This window comes from Bos grunniens, chromosome 25 (genome assembly GCF_055505025.1).
Source record: "Bos grunniens cultivar Pamir isolate PY7600 chromosome 25, Bosgru_T2T1.0, whole genome shotgun sequence".
Classification (NCBI taxonomy): domain Eukaryota; kingdom Metazoa; phylum Chordata; class Mammalia; order Artiodactyla; family Bovidae; genus Bos; species Bos grunniens.
Window position 1 is genome coordinate 1,176,802 of NC_141189.1, and position 16,458 is coordinate 1,193,259.

Consider the following 16,458-nt stretch of genomic DNA (forward strand, 5'->3'; position numbering starts at 1 on the left):
GCGGCCCCGCTGCTCCCGCTTAGGGTCCCCTGTCTTCCCAGGCGGTTGTCCCTTGGAGGAGGGGAAGGGGTGCCAGGTGGTGGCCACACCCAGAGCGGGCTTCACCTCGCCAGGGCAGGGCCAGGCGGAGTCCAGGTGAACCCACTGGTGAAAGTGGCCTGGACGTTTCATTTTTCCCCTGATCCATTAAACACAAAACACAAGGGCTGTGGGAGAGGCGTCCAGGCTCCACCTGGTGTCCAGCCAGCCCTGTGGACCTGTGGGGCCTTCCGAAGGTACTGAGTGGCAGTGGAGGGTCTCCACGAGGGACCCGCACTTAGATTTCTGTAGATTTGCATCCAAGACCTCCCAGCTTCTGAGTCAGGAAAACCCCTTGCCAGGGTCTCCACTTGGATCCCACCCCATGCAAACCCCACTCTTGCTGGAGTTTCCTGTGAGCAACTACTCACTGGAGTTAAAACTCTCAAAAAAAAAAAAAAAAAGATAAAGCGATTTAAAGATAATTAATTGCATTAAACTATTGACTAACTACCTCGCTCAATAGTAATTCATTTAGAGAATATTAAAATCGGAGGAACAATAATAAAATTGATGCCAATTCCCACGGGGAGGGAGATGGCCAGCAAATTGGATACTTTTCTTAATCTGGCGTAAATAATAACATGTCTGCTCCCCTTCTCTCAGGCCAATTCCCCTATCATTTATTCCAGACTCTAAAGCCGGGTTTCATAATTGATATCAGTTACTCAATGAGTGCTTTTCCATTTGTTCTTGTTATCCGTGATAATTGCGAAGTTCAGCCTCTCTCCGAGTTGAGATGGGGGCTGCACGGTGGAGGCCTGCCCGGTTCCTCCAGCTCAGGTGCCAGCAGCGGTGGGGCGGGGGTGGGGGGCTCTGGCTGCTCCGGGTCGCGGCCTCGCCTTCTTGACAGTCTGTCACAGGCCTCCGGCCTGTCCTGGGAGAGCGCTTCAGGGAACTGACCGAAGTGGCTGGACAGTGCCTGGACCTTCCTCACCACCCAGAGCCGGGCACCATCCGCCATCGGAGAACATGCACTCTGCAGCAAACCCAGGGTGGAGAGCTCCAGCGACAATCAGTTTTTGTTTGAAAATCGGTGGGTGGAAGTGATGAACCCCAGGCAACACCTGGGAAAAACGTCTAGAGGAGCCAGGAGGAAGATTTGGGAGATGGAGGAAGGGCGGGCTGAGGAGGGACCCTGGACTGAGGGGGCCTGGCCGCGGAGGGGGCACACTGCTCCCAACCCGCCTCTTAAACTGCCTGGACCCTGGAGGGACACAGACCCTGGGCCGGAGCCCTGACGACGGGTCTGGTCCCGGAGATGACTCTTTCGTTATTTATTCACTTATTTATTCATTTATAAAGTGTTTACTTAGCTCCGTGCAGCTGTAACATCTCATTTACAGCGTGGCCTCAGGGCATAGAAACAATTGGCAACAAAAGAGTAACCCCGGAGAATTAGAGAAACACACAACAAGAGCCGGGCTGGGGGTGGGGGAGCGCGCTAGCGAGGAGCTGGGCGGCCGCAGGACGATGAGTGGACACGGGGAGACCCCTGGGAAGGCGCGGGACAGGGGTGGGCGGCGGGTCTCCAGACGCGGGTGGGGCCAAGGGGGCGTCCTTGGGAGCCCGCCTGGGAGTGTGTGCGGCCCTGGAGGTGTGCATTCGTGGGGGTCGGCTCGACGAGTCTGGGGTGACTTTAGAGAGGATGGGACCTGCCTGGGATCTGGAGACGGCGGTGGCCAAGTGGAATCGCCCCCTCAAATCGCCCCTGGCCTCGGACGCGACGGCCGCGGAGGGCGAGCAGCCCTGCTTCACTTGGGCTCCAGCCGGTCTTTCCAAGCCGGTTCCAGAGAAGCCCTTTGCATCCCGTGTGCTAGCGCGGGGCTCGCGGTGGCGCAGGCCTGGGAATCGGCGGCCTCCCTGCAGCGCCCACGGCCGGGCCTGAGCCCCGCGCAGGCCCTCGCGGCCACGGGCAGCCGGGAAACTGAGGCCCGCAGCGTGGAGATGCGCCTCGGGCTGCGAGCACCGAGACCGGAGTGGGCTGGGTGTTAGGGAAGGGGCGCCGGCTGGGCGCCAGGGACACCGAGCGACCATAGCGGGGATGTGCGGGACCCCCGTCCCGGGACCGCGCGCACAGCGCTGCCCGGGCGTCCCCGCGGGGGGGTCAGCCCGGTCGCCGCACAGAAGGGGCTGCAGCGGGGTCCCCGCCCCCGCGCAGCCGTCAGGGCGCGGACAGGAGGCAGCTGTGGCTGTTTAACTGGGAGCCGGTTGCCTGGCAACCTGAGGCGGCTCATTACCGCGGCCACAGTGATTAACCAAAAAAGAAAAAAAAGAGAGAGAAAAAAAGGAAGAAAAGAAAAAAGTAAGGAAGGAAAAACAGAAAGCAAGACTGTGAAAGTAAAATGGATTATTTAATTAGCTAATTGATAATCAACTTCTTTTTAATTATTCACTTAATTTAAAAAGTGTAAGTACAACACTGGCCTCGCCGAGCGCGGCCGCGCTGGCAGGGTTTTCAAAGCCGCCTTCCCTCCTCCTCCTCCAGCGCTCGGCGGCTTCCTCTCCCACTGGCCGCGTCCCCATGAGGGGGCGACGGGGAAATAGTCTCCGCCCGCCGGGTTCGGGAACTTTCCCCAAGAGCCCCGGGTGCGCTTCCTGCGCGCCTGCCCCTCGCCGCGCCCCCAGCCTCGCCTCCCCGCGTCCAGGCCCCGGCGCGGGCGCTGAGCGGGCGGGACGACTGCCTCAGTCAACGGCGCCCCGGCGCAGTGGAGAGCGCCGGGCTGCGGACCGCAGGGGAATTCTGCCGGGGGCTGTGCCCGGCACCTCGGCCACGCCGGCGGTGGGCAGGTGTCCCCGCCGTCTTCGCTTATAAGGAGAGGAAAGGGAAGGCGACTTCGAGGGCAATTCGAGGCGCAGTCGGGGGTGCGGGGACGGGCCCATGGCCTGAGACGGCCGGGGCTGCCGCCCGGGGCTGGGAGGCCAACCGAGGGCGGACTAGAACCTCTGAGACTGGCCGAGGGGTAGGCAGGACGCCTACCTTCAGCACGCGCTCGGGCCGGTCTCCACTGCGGGGCCCGCAGCCCAGGCCCTCGCGCGGGTTCGTCCCCGCCGGAAGGGAGCGGCCCCAAGCACGGGTCCCTTTCCTGGGGGCCCGCACCCCAAGGACAGCGTCACCGCGGGCACCTATGCCGCTGGGCCAGCGCGGGGAAGCGCTGAGGGCGACAGAGAGGCCTGTCTCTCCCTAGCCCGCCTCCTCCGATTCTGCGTACCTGGATCCAAAGGCCGCCGCCCAGGCCGGGGTGTGAGAGGGGCGCGCAGGCCGGACCTGCTCGTGAGCGGGCTGCGCAGGGCAGGCGTCTAGGAGGGTGGGCTGCTGGGTCTTCTCCCTCCTGAACCGTTTCCGGTCCTCTCCTCTCGCGGGCTCCTGCCTCCTTCGCCCACTCCCTCCCTCCGGGCCCCTCTCCTCTCACACCCTACCCCGTCCCTTTCCAGCCTCCCGCTCAGGCCCCAGCCTTGGTCAAGCACTCTTGCGGTTCCTTCTGACCTGAGAAAAGCACAAAGCAGTCCCTTCACTGGGGGCGGGAAGGTGGGTCAGAGACGGAAGGCCGCCCCCAACCCAGGGGACTCTGCCTTGACCCTGCCCTTTGCCCTCTGGGGGCTGATGGTGGTAGAGGCTGTTGCTGGACTTGGCGGGGACACCAGCTGGGACTCATGGCCCCACCGTCACTGAGACCCACGAACCTGGGCAGGATTGAGGCTGGGCCGGATGCAGGAGGGGGGCCTGGTCAGCCTCCCCTCCCGGCTTCCTCCCCGCTTCACGCCCCAAGGACAGTAGAGGGGTCAAAGGAAGCCTTGGAAGAGCGACCAGAGCTAAGGGATCCTTATGGATCCTTGCAGGTTCACCGGGGCAACTAGGCTTCTAGGGAGCAGGGTATGAACTAGAACTTGGGGGGAGGGACTGAGAGAAGGCACCACAGTAGTACTGGGTTGGCATCTGAGCCTGGGGCAAGAAGCCCGCTGCTGGAGTGAGCGGCCCACCTGTCCAACCGTTTGTCTCAGGCACGTGGTGCGAATCCTTGGAGGGGCAGGTCTCGGAATGGGCGTGTCCCTGGAGGGGCGTGGCGGGGGAGGGGCTTGGCTGGTTTTGGATTTTTTTCTAAGGAGTCCTGAGACCGTGTCACAGTCAATTCCAGCTATCAAAGCTGCTCTGTCTGCGAGAATGTCTTCGCCAGCTTTGCGGAGGCTAACCTATCGTGGACTTAGCATTTCAGGGGTGGAAATTCCTTCACCTCTGAGTTCTCAGATCAGTTCCATCCCATCCACCCAGGCTCATGTACCCAAAGGCCCACAGCCCAACCACCTTCAGACTCCAGGAGACGCTAAGAACTCCTCATAGAGAAGGTTTAAGATATTCCCAGGATGCAACTAGGAATGCTGGACACTGGGACACAGCAAGGACTGTCCTGAGAAAAGACGTTTGCATGCTGATCCCTAGAAGCAGGAGGCAGGTAGAGCACGCTGCACCGGGGAGGGGACAGGCACGAGGGAGGGGGTCGGGCGTGGAGAGCGTGGCCTAGAGACTTTATTGGGTTTCCCAGGAAAGGAATGGGTGACTACCCATAAGGTAGGCAAGTGTAAGCAAGTTTCGGACTGGCTAGTTTGAATACTGAGGGCAGGCGCTGGGCTAGGGGCTGTCCCTAGCTTTCCCTGGGTGATGGGTGCAGAGGAGTCCTTTGAAAGGCGAGGCCCTAGGAGGAGTCCTTTCCTAGCTGTGGGAGGGGCAGTGTTTCCCAGTCAGGCCCCAGATGCCAGAGCATCAGAAACGCAGGAAATAAGAAAACACCGTCCATGCATGCGGCCCTGCCCTCTTGGAGCCTGGTGTGGGAGGCAGGCTGGTGGTTCAGACCTCTTTACCACTCACGAAGAGAGGTGGGCTAGGCCGGAGCCTCGGGCTGGACGGCCCGGCTCAGTGGGGTCCTGCCGGGGACACTGTGGGAGGTGGACGCTGGCAGGGGCACTCAGAGCTGTGACCTGCATGCCGGGCCCAGGGTGCACGGCCACGCCCTGCTCAGAGCCTGTCCTTGGCGGACCCAGAAGCAAGATCCTGCCCGGTGTTCTCCCTGCTCCCCCTGCAAGACCCCGGGGGTCCTCACGGTGACTCAGTGCGCAGGCGGGGGCAGCTATTCGGGTCGTCGTGCCCAGGGCCAGGGGCGGCTGGGAGGTTAGTGGAGCTCCGTGGGCTTGGTGCTTTCCCAGTGGCCCGGCGGGGGTGGGGCCACGGCGGCGGGGGCCACCAGTGCAGTGACTGACCTTTCCTCTTCTGGGTCCGCTCCCCTCTGCTGCAGGGAGCAACCTGGGATCCCCACTGATCACCTGGGTGTCCCCTCCTCTGCTCCCCGACCTCGTTAGAGCCCCTCAGGGCTGAGTTCCCCTGAAAGCTGGAGGGGACTCGGGTCTAGTTTTCCACCACCCAGTGTCGCGTCCCTCTGAGCTGGACTCCAGGATGTGAGTCACTGGCTACTAGAGGTCTCCTCTGCAAGCCGAGAGATGGGAGCTGAGCCGCATGAGAGGACCCTGGCCTGCCTGCCTGCCTGGGGCAGGTTGACCTCTTGGGTTCTGCCTGGAGTGGTGAGGATTTAGGGTGAAAGCATCCATTATGGTCTGAATTGTCCCCGGAAACCTCACATGTTGAAACCCTAAACCCCAGCCCCTCGACTGTATTTGGAGATGGGGTCTTTAAAGAGGTGAGTAGGGTAAGATGAGGTCAGTGGGTGGGTCCTCCACGGACAGGACTGAAGTCCATGTGAGAAGAGGTGATCAGGACACACGCAGGCCAAGGGCAGAGACCTCGGGAGGAACCAGCCCTGCTGGTACTCTGATCTCGGGCTTCTGGCCGCGAGAACCAAAAGGCAGCTCAGTTCTGCTGCTTAAGCCCCAAGCAGCCTGGGCTGTCGGTCACGGCAGCACTAGCGGGCCAGTAAACCTCGGATGCAGGGAGGGCGCCCACTGCCCGCAGCCATCGCGGGGCATCTCCCCTGGACCCTGGGTGACATCAGGACAGGAATCCTGACATCCCCCCACCCCTGCTCCCGCCGGCTCAGTATCCTCCCTGAGAAAGGGGCTCCCTTGGACCTCTCCAAGGTTTGGGGACACATCTCTTCCCCCCAGATACTAAGGCCAGGGCAGCCCTTAGCATTCCCTTAGATCAAACAGCCAGGACAGAGGAGGGGTCTCTGGTGCCCCCATCTTGAAGCCCCTCTGCCCATGTTTCCTGGGGAGGAGATTGGGGGCTCAGGACTGGACTCTGGACTGGACTCTGGGCCGGACCAGGAGGCCCGCAGACTTCTGCATCCAGGAGATGCCTCTGTTGCTCAGGGCGGGAGGGACACCTTGGCGTGGCCTTGGCCATGGCTTCTGCGGAGGGAGGCTGACATGAGAGGTGGGGGCTGCTTCCAGTGTTTAAGCTGCAGATTTATGTAAGTGTGGATTATGGAATTTGGCCCCGATTCTGCCTCCCTGCCCCTCCCTCCCCGCCCCGGAGCATCCCGGGCATCGGTATCTGTTGGCGGGTGGATTTCTGTCGCCTGTCAAGGAGCCTCACTTAATTCTCTGGCAGATGTCTACTTATCTCACTGTGAGGTGGGCCTAGGGCTCAGCCTGGAGGGGGCGGGAGGGAAGGGGTGTGCCCTGAACCTCATCCGTGATTTCTCGGGCTTTCAGGGGGCAGTCTTACGCTGGGGCAGCCGGCCGCCTCGCCCCACCCTGTGACTCCGGGTGGGTCCTTTGGCTTTCTGTTTGTGCTTCCCCATCTGATGAGACAGGGACAGTGGCCTGTCCCGCAGGGTAGGGTCAAGGCTAGTGAGCCTGTCCCCTGGAACCGGCTTGTATCCCCTCTGGTTCAGGAAGATTCAGTAAACGAGCCTGCTCAAGCCGCCTGCTCGCCTTTCCCCACAGGCAAGGCACCGCCCTGCTGGGAAAGCCCTGGTCTGAGCGGACTGCCAGTGGGAGGACGAGAGTGGGCCCAGGCCAGCGGCTTCCTACTCGGGGCTGGGAGGCAGCTGGGGTTTAACAGGCACCATCCTGGAGGACGTGCCGGCCGGCTCTGATCCTGCCCCGAGCGCACCTTCCGTGGCTGCGCCCAGCCTGACCCGACCCGCCCCTGCCGGCCCAGCTCTGCTCTGAGCCCCCATGGCCTGAGGTCCTCCAAGGGGGAGAGAGCCATACACCTTGTCTTCTGTCTCCCTCTCCGTCCCTTTCTCCCTCTGGTTTCAGAGCCACAAGAACCAGGAAATGAGTTCTGGGAAAATTACCCCTTCATTCCACCGCTAATCCCTCCCTCCCTTAATTAAGTCAATGGTAGCCTAAATTGTTCTAAACATCTTTTGGGGGATTATATATTTTAATCATCATTATCCAATGAATATTTGATTATATAGTCATCAAATAATCAAGAGTAAAAATTATAATCCAAAAAACGGCATTTAATAACACTTTAAACGACTGGGCGCTTGATAAAGGGCATTAGAGGATTAGGTGCCCAATGGAGGGGCGGGGTGGAGCTTCCCGTCAAGGACTCGAACTGCCGGTCTGCTTTGAAAAATAAGACCCCGATTTGAGCAAGAAGGAAAAAGAACCCAGCTGTTGTGTGTTCCCCGACCACGCCAGCTTCTTGACTAACGAGGCGCCTTATTTGAACAGCTGCTTTGGAAAGGATTTCTACAAATATCATTAGGTTTTGGGTGTCCACGGAGTTTTGTGGGAGGCCTTGGTGGGCTCATGAGATTCTGGGAGGTCTTCTGGCCTGCATGTTAGGATAGGCTGCCCCGGTTCCTGACAGTGAGACCCCCCCGCCCCAAAGCTTAAAGGAGCACTTTGCAGCTCCCTGGGAGCCCCGGGTTGGAGATCAGGCAGGAGCGTGCTGACAGCTGTGTGACCTCAAGCAGACAGCCTAACCTCTCTGTGCCTGGGTTCCCACAGCTATAAACTGGAGACAATACAAGGGCCCGGTAGGTCTGTGGAACATTAAGTGAGACAGTGCTGAGAAGTGCGTGGACAACTCGTGGCCCGCGGTCAGCCCTCCGCAAACACGAGCTCGATAAATACTTCAAAGGGGACAGAAAGGCTGACCCCTATGATCTAAAAGCCACTCAGGTATGACTTCCTGGGGCAACCAGGGGTATCTCCCTGCCCGCCCACCTTCCTTAGGGTCACAGGATTTCATGTGGGACCGGCAGGTATCTTCCAGGTCACCGAGACCAGCCTTCTCCATTTAAAGAAGGGGACATTGAGGCCCGGAGGTGTGTTGGGGGGTGAGTGGGGCCAAAACCCCACATCTTGAGGCTCCAAGTCAACTGGCTGGCGGGCATCCCCCGAGAGCTAACTCACACCCGGGAACTGTCGCTGCTTGGTGTCCGTTCCAAGGGAGAGTGCCCAACCGCGTGCCAGCCTCAGGGGGGTTGACCAGGCCGGTCCAGAGCCCACCTCCTCCAGGGCCAGCAGGGAGGCTGGTGGGTGGCAGGGCAGGTGGCTGCTCAGCCCCTCGCACCAGTGACGGGTTAGCTGGCTCACGTTTCAAGATCGGAGGTCGCTCACAGAGGACAGTTCCCACCTTCATTCCTCCCCAGGATTTCTTCACGTTTGTCTTTTGTTTCTTTTCCTGATAAGCAAACAAATCTGTGTGCATTGTAAGAAACCTGGAGAGTAAAATATGGAACAGTAAAACAGAAAAATACCCACCCTTAAGTTTCTGAGCTGCGGATCTGATCTGGTTTAAAATCCTTCATCTAAAACTCATCTGTGGGTTCCTGGTCACTACAGAATAAGGACCAGGCATTCAAGGCCCCTTTACAAACCACCCTCCAGAGCCCCGTCCGCATCCCCATCCCACAGGCTGCTGCTGCTGCTAAGTCACTTCAGTCGTGTCCGACTCTGTGTGACCGCATAGACAGCAGCCCACCAGGCTCCCCCGTCCCTGGGATTCTCCAGGCAAGAACACTGGAGTGGATTGCCATTTCCTTCTCCAATGCATGAAAGTGAAAAGTGAAAGTGAAGTCGCTCAGTCTTGTCCAACCCTCAGTGACCCCATGGACTGCAGCCTACCAGGCTCCTCCATCCATGGGAGTTTCCAGGCAAGAGTACTGGAGTGGGGTGCCATTGCCTTCTCCGCACACAGGCACCTGGCCACGTTTGCTGCCTAAAGAGCTCTCCCTCCTTTCTCCTGCCTGCGTGGCAAACTCCTGCTCATCCGCCAAGGCCCTGTGCCAGTGCCCTCTCCTCTGGGAAGCCATCCTGATTCCTTCAGGCAGGACTGCCGGCTTTGTTGCCAGTTCCTGCCTCTACAGACACACGTGTCTCGGGGCTCAAGCCAGCTCTGCACCAGGCACGGCCGGCGTTCCACACCTGAGGTTGCCCGATGAGCCTGTCTGACAGATGAGAACACTGAGGTCCAAAGAAGGGGCATCCGCTTGGGTGGGTCCGTCCCCGGACCCCAGGCTGCCCCGGCTCAGCCACCTTCCCACACATCCTGAGCACTGACCGGCATCCTCAGGGCCTGTGGCTGCAGTTGAGCTCGCCTGGCCCCTGCCGCGGGCTGGGCCGTGTCCACCGCCATGTGAATGCCCGGGGCCTCTCCCTGCCTGGCTGGCATCCCTGACTGCTGGTCCTCAGCTGCTCCCAGAGTCACTGGCGTCAGGGAACTGGGAGGCCTGGCCTAGGCCTCAGCCCCCAGCTGCATCTGAGTCGCCCAGGGGCCGGCGGGCCCTCCTGAGTCCCCTCCACCCTCCTCTGCTGGAACCACTTGAGACAAAGTTACTGCACAGGCGTCGAGCCACTTTTCCCAGTGAAACATCTGTCATTTAACTGGATGATGCAGCGGGGATGGCACTTCAGAACAATCTCGTTGTGTTTAATTTATTTCCTTCCGACGTCTGCTGCGGGAGGGGCAAGCTCCTCGATGCTCCATGTGCACAAATTGGGCTCCTGCTGTATAAGGCAGCCCCGCCCCTACGGGGGTAGGTCCAGCCTCCAGGCGAACACCCCCCAACCCCCAGAGCTCCCGTCCACAGATGGGCTCCTTCTCCTTCAGAACAGCCTGGGGGTGCTGGGGAACCCCTCCGTCCGCCCCCACCCCCAGCACCCCAGGATCCAGTGCAGGCCAGCGGGGCAGGGGAGACTGGCTCCTTCCCCAGCCGGGGCCTCTGCTCACCCAGGCTTTCTGCCCCTTCCTCCCAGCACCCAGAGCCCCGAGCACCCCCACACCACCAGGGCTGGTCCTCTGGGAGCCGCCTGCCCCTCCCTGCTCCGGGGTGAAGATCTTGTCCAGGTGTCTGTCCCCAGCCCGGGGATGACAGTGAGCCAAACTTCAGGGACACCAGCACGTTTACAAGCCCTCTCCAGGCCCCCTGTCCCAGCTCCCAGAGCCCCATAGAGGAGGAAGCAGAGACGCAGGAGGTTCAGACCCTTGTGGCGGACACACAGCTGGCAGGGCGTGAGGGCAAGTGCCCCTGACTCTGCATCCAGACCTTCCCGCTCTGCCTTTCTTGGGGGCTGACGGCCACGTGCCGAGGGCCCGTCACAGGCTGTGGAGGGCAGGCAGAGCCGCACCAGGCTGCAGGGTGAGGGGGTCTCAGGACCAGGCCCCAGTCTCCTCCATCTTGCCTCTGACACAGGGCGACTCAGCTCATCTGACATAACAGCCCTGCCATGTAGGCTCCCTGAGAGCCACTAGCCCCGGGACCCCTTGTATGGGGACCAGCCAGGGCGGCAGAGAGAAAGGTGGAGAGGCCACCCCCCCACCTCTCGGCCTGGCTGCCGGGGACCACGCAGGCCCTGCTGTCCGCCCGCGCACCCGAGGAGCACCACCCCCACCCTGGCTCTGGTGAGGCTGAGCCCTTACAGGGCCCCCAGACCAGTGCCTCCCATTCTGGGGTGAGGAGCCTGAGGATCCGACTCCCGGGAGCCACGGGCCACTCTGCAGTATTCCCCGCAGGGACTTTCTGACTCCACCTGCCTCAGCCACAGAAAACCAGCAAGCGCTCCCAGTCTGCGAGACACGGGCTCAATCCCGGGGTCGGGAAGATCCCCTGAAGGAGGGCACTGCAACCCACCACAGCATTCTTGCCTGGAGAATCCAGTGGACAGAGGAGCCAGGCGGGCTACTGTCCTTAGCGTCGCAGAGTCGGACGCGACAGAGCGACTTAGCACGCGTGCTACCATTCCGGGCTTTGCGCTCTCACGCCCTGCCCCCGTGCCTGCTATGAGCTCTCTGCTGCGCCCTGCCCACCACCCGGCTGCCCAGTCCTGAGCCCTTTGTGGCCTGTCCCTCTCCCAGCCCCGAGAGTTAGCTCGGGGTCTCCGACCCCATCCACAGTGAGCCCTGAGGCTCTAGGCCTGGAGGCTGCAGGTACAGGGCTTACCTGAGCCTGCCCAGGTCAGACACTGGGGTCCTGGAGTCAGAGACATGGGCCCGGGGCCATGGAGGCTGGGGGCTGCTGTGGGGTCCCGGACAGCCTGTGACAGTGGTGCCTGCATGTCGGGGGCAGTGGAGAGACGTGTGTGAGGGCAAGGGCAAGGGCACGGGCCCACCCCCTGTGGACTGGGCTCAGCTCACCTGCCGACCACGGGGCTCGCGGTGGAGGGAACTCCTTCCCATCCTGGCTTCACCACTGCCTCTCCCGCGGTCAGGGCTCAGAGTTAAGTCCTGCCCTGACCGGAGCCTCAGGGTCCCCAGCTTGTCTCTCCTGCGTGTGGAGGTGCAGCTCCGGATCCACTCCCCGCCGTGCTGGGGAAGCCCTCTCCCTGCCCCTGGGGCTCTTGGACCCCAGACTGTGCTGGGCCAGCCCGGGACACGTTCGGTCCTGGTGGCCCCGGTCCCAGACACCGCCTCTCAGGTCTGGGACCTGCCAGGGGGCAAGACACTACCCCGGGCAGAGGGGCAGGGGCGGAGTGTCTGCCCGGAACCCCGGCCTCACCTGGATGCCACCTGGATGCACCCGTGGCCCCCTCTCCAGGCTCCAGCTCTAGAGCCCCTCCTGGCGTCACCCAGCCTGGGCCTTTTTCCCAAGAAACGTTTGCTGCATTGGGCGGGGAGGAGGGGGGTTAAGACAGGAAGGGCACCGGGTGTCGGCCCCGCTGAACTTAAACCCTCGCGCACCTTCTCTGACCAAAGACCTGGGCTTTCTGGGTGGGGGCCTCCTCACCTCGTCCAAATGGGACCCTCCGGAAGCTTGGCTGAAAGCTGGGACAGAGATGTGAGCCCACCTTGCGTCTGCTGGGCGGCTGAACCCGGACGCCCCCGGAGAGGGGCAGGTCGGGGGGCAGGAGAGCGCGGCCGCCCCCGGTGAGCCGGCCTCCCTGCCCGTCTGCGACCCAGCGGCAGCAGGCGGGCGCGTGATGGATGCGGGGCATGCGGGAGTCACGCGGGCAAGCTGTTTTCCTCCTGGCCGCTTATGTTTGATTGGAAGGATTGGTTTCAGCCTGGCTGAGCCGGCCCGGGGCCCAGGCACCTCCCCGGCCCCGTCTCCCATCAAACGGCATGAATAATTTAGTCTCTAATTAAAAGTGAGGTCAAGCCATGAAAAATGGCTGGCCGTCCGGTGGCACGGTGATGCATTAAATCGCTGGCAGATCCGAGGCGAGAGGGTGGGCAGGGGGCTGCGGTTTACACACCAAACCGTCCAGGCCTTGGCTCGCATGCAGGCAGCGGGGTCCACCCTGAAGGCGGGTCCTTGAGTGAGACAGAGGCGGTGGGCGGCTGGGCCACCCCCAGCCCCAGGGTCAGCCCCGCTGCCCGGCCCTGCCTGCACCCCTGTCCCCCGAGGGGCCCTCCAGCCCCCGCCCTGTGTTGCCCCGGCACACCAGCTCCCTCCTGCTGCAGGTCTGTGTGTGTTCTTTCTGGAACGTTCTTTCCCCACCACGTGTCTGCTGGGCTGGCTGCTCACCCCACTGGGGCCTCGGGTCAGACACCACATGGCCTGACCCTCTGCTCACCCCTCCCCGGTCTGCTCACTCTGTGCCCCTGCCTGCCCCAGTTTCTTGGTGGCACTCAGCGTGCCCTTGACAGCCAGTCAATGACTCACTGTTGTCTGTGTCCCCAGCTAGAACGTCTGGGCAGGGCCATTGCCTGGGTGTCCTGGGACCCAGCGCTAGGGATGCCATGCGGTGGCTGGTCGCCTGGGGGCAGGGGGCACGGCGGGCTCGCTCTCCCTCCCCGCCTGCTCAGCAGAGGCCTGTGGGACGTCTGATGCCGTGCACGCGGCAACCCACCCCCTACCCCGCCGCCTGCCCTGGGACAGCGAGGGGCCTTTCCACCTGGCTGTAGGCTGCACCGCAAACAGGGGGAGCCGAGCCCTGCCTGCAGGCAGCCACGTTTCCGGACAGTCAAGGACAAGGGGATGGCTGACGGCTGGGCGGCCTGCCAGCTGGGGACCAGGACCGAGGGCAGGTGCTTTGAGGGGCCCTAGATCTGCCAGCCCCGTGCCCTCCTTGGGAGGACAGCAGACCCAGCCGTCAACCCCAGGGGGCACTGCTCTGTCCTGTCCAAGCCAGCCAGGTCCCTCCTGGGGGACACCCTCCCGCCAGGCCCCGGGGGTCCTCACGGAGGGGAGCCAGGTTGTGAATCACTCACCGGCCCACCCGCCACCCGCGGGAGCACCAGGAACATGCCCACTTCCCGGAGGGGAGAGCCGAGGCCCAGAGTGGTTGGCTTCCTTGCTCAAGGGCCCCCAGTCAGTCGGTGGCCAGCAGCTGATGTGGGCGGGGTGGCCCCTCACTAGTGGCCATGGGGCGTGAGCGGTGCTGGCCCCTCTGGGCCTTGGAAACCTCTTCTGTGGAACCGGGAAGCCACAGCTCTGGCCTGAGCCCCCGGCACTGCATCAGCCCCCAGCCTCCAGAGATCCCAGAGTCCAGGGCGCTGATTCACGCAGACAGGACTCCCACCCCCCCACTCCCCGGGCCGGAGTCTGGGGACCAGGCCACGACCCCCCATCCCAGGGGGCGAGTGGTGCGCCCCCACCGTGCCGCCAGCCAGCCCAGCGCCCTCCCAGCTCCCCGGCTGGATCCTGGTTTCTCTTTTCCGAGTGGAACTAGCGAGCGGCGGGGGCACCATTGGCCCTCGGGTAGCAGATTAAAGATGGATATTTTGTTTGTTACAATCAAGACCTCTGATTTCAGTTTTATAAATTTTTAAAATATTAATTATATTTTGGAAAGAGCGCCGAGGTGAATGCATTAGCCACTGCTCCCTGCTTAGATGGCAGCTCTGCTGTTTGGCCCAGATTGGCTGCTGAGGAGGAGGTTGGGGCATTTTAATCCACCTTGTTAAGTTATTAAATTTTCTTTATTTACATACGGATCCCACTTTCATTAGCATTGTAACAGGTACTCATTAACAATTTATCATTTGGGAGGCGGAGGGAGACAACAGCAAGAGAGACATTGCTACAAAGTTTGCTCTTAATTACAAGGAAGCGGCTTTGAGGGCAAAACAAGGCTGCCACCCCTCCCCATCCCCCGCACCCCACTCTGGCGGCCCAGAGCCTTCCAGAAGCTCAAGGTCTGCTCGCCCTGGTCAGTCTGAACTCCCAGAGGAGCAGCCTGCGATGGGAGCTTGGTCTGTGCCCGGGGGCAGGGGCGTGACCCCTGGCCGTGACCTCCCGGGCCCCCGAGGGTGGAAGAAGCTGGGCCCAGAACCAGGCAGGGCTCCCGGCTCCCGCCCGGCAATGACTTCACCTCTAGAAAGCTCCTTGGCCTCCCCTCTGGGGTCTAAGCCATGAGAGAGCCGTTCAGAGGATCACCTGGGGTGGTGTGTGACTGCTGGCGTGGCCAGGGCAGCTGGCAGGGACCTGGAGAGGGGATGGGAAGCTGGGGGTGCTGGCCCTCTGCAAACGGAGGAGGTGGTGGTCCTCTCGCCCTTCCCAGACCCCCTTAGGGGGGTCCAGGGAGGCAGGGCACATGAGCTCGGGCATGGTGAGGGGGCCCGAGGGGGCTCGGCCCGTAGCTGCCTGGCTGTGGGTCCAGCTGTCCTGAGCTTCCCCTCGGGACACCCTGGAGGACCCGCCGTCAGCAGGCTGGTTTTGGGGCCATCAGACTCCGACCGGCACAACTGAGAATGCGCCTTAAGGCAGGGACCCACGTCTTCCTCAGGGTCCTTGACGTGAGGGCACCGCGTGTGCCCCCTCCCGCTGCCACATGCTCCGCAGGTGCCCGGTGCTGGGTGGGGGCGTCTGGAGGGAGGTGACCGTGTGCACAGCTTGTGGCCAGTCCTGCCAGAGGCCAGGCCGGGCGTGGGTGAGCTGCAGTGGGAGGCCCCAGCATCAGGGGCCAGCACAAGAGGGGGTGGGTGCTGCGGTGGCATCTGGGGGAGCCCACACCCTTGGGGTCCAGGCCTGGGCTTCTTACCTGCCTCTCCCCTTCTGCTCTGCTTCCGCTCTGCCCCCAGGGGCTGGTGCGAGGGAGCAGGACCCGGTATGGCCAGCTCACCCTGGTCCACCTCCTCCCCACAGAGGGTCCGGTGTGGATTAGCCCTCCTTCTAAGCAGTGACGTGGCTGTGCCCACACCGGGCGAGAGGTGGCCGGTGCCTCCCGCTGCGCCTAGAGCCCCACCAGGTGTGATGCGGGATGCCCACCCACCCCCGCCAATTTCCCGGAGTCTGTCCTCGCCCGGGGCGGGGGCTTCTGCAGGCCGGCAGCCCGGCCTCTCCAGCCCCCTAGATAATCGCCCTCATAATCGCCTTCCTTCACACTGCTCCTTTAAAACATATTTCCAGGGTGTTTTTCACGGATAGGGCTTTTAATATTCATCTCAGCGCTGACAATTTTTCCTGCCTTGTTATGGGAGCCGGTGTCGGTTTTTCTTTGTATCTTTGGACAGTCAGTTTATTCGGAGCCACTTAAAGGCTCAAAAGTGATTCTCTTTTATAATTTGAAAAGTTTCATGGGCTGAACATCAAAGTGATTGCACGGCCTGTTTCCCTGCTTCCTGCACGCCGTCCCCGCCCGCCCCCAACGGTCCCCGGCTGCTCTGCTGCATTAGAGCAGTACTCTCAGGGCTCCCCAGCCCGGCTGAACCCTGGCTTTGTCCTGGGGTGGGGGCATGTTCGGTGTAGAGTCCCAGACGTGGCGAGGACGGGGGCGCAGCTCGGCTCAGAGCCTCCAGCTGAGCCGGCCGCTCGCTGCCCCATCTCCAGCCCTGCAGGGGCTCGGTTTTCTCAACTTTAAAATGGGTGTCTTGGTTCAGAGGCGGGGCCATCGGTCACATGCCCGCAGGGATCAGGCCGGTCTGAGGAGCAGGCCTGCGGGGTGTGTCAGCCTGAGGAGGGAGCTGTCCACGCAGCAGCGCTGAGCAAGCAGCTGCCGGTCCAGGCTCAGGCGCAGCAGGTACCTGAGTCTGCTCTGCGGGCTTCACTCCCGTGGACGGCACTCTTCTGGTGACAGAGAAGC

The 16,458-nt window shown here is 62.0% G+C and overlaps 1 long non-coding RNA gene across 4 annotated transcripts; it reads right to left on the minus strand.

Moving 5' to 3' along the window:
* Nucleotides 1-7,481: 7,481 nt before the first annotated feature.
* On the minus strand, nucleotides 7,482-12,478 carry LOC147344672 (uncharacterized). Of its 4 annotated transcripts, none has more exons than XR_015154958.1 (5): nucleotides 12,219-12,477; nucleotides 11,991-12,092; nucleotides 11,630-11,759; nucleotides 11,436-11,544; nucleotides 7,482-8,694 (listed from the first exon to the last, which is right to left on the minus strand). It is a non-coding gene; the product is annotated as an uncharacterized LOC147344672 (long non-coding RNA). The 4 variants fall into 4 exon arrangements; XR_015154957.1 differs by having other exon boundaries at nucleotides 7,482-8,677; nucleotides 12,219-12,476; XR_015154956.1 differs by having other exon boundaries at nucleotides 7,482-8,714; nucleotides 12,219-12,476.
* Between the last annotated feature and the right edge of the window lie 3,980 nt (nucleotides 12,479-16,458).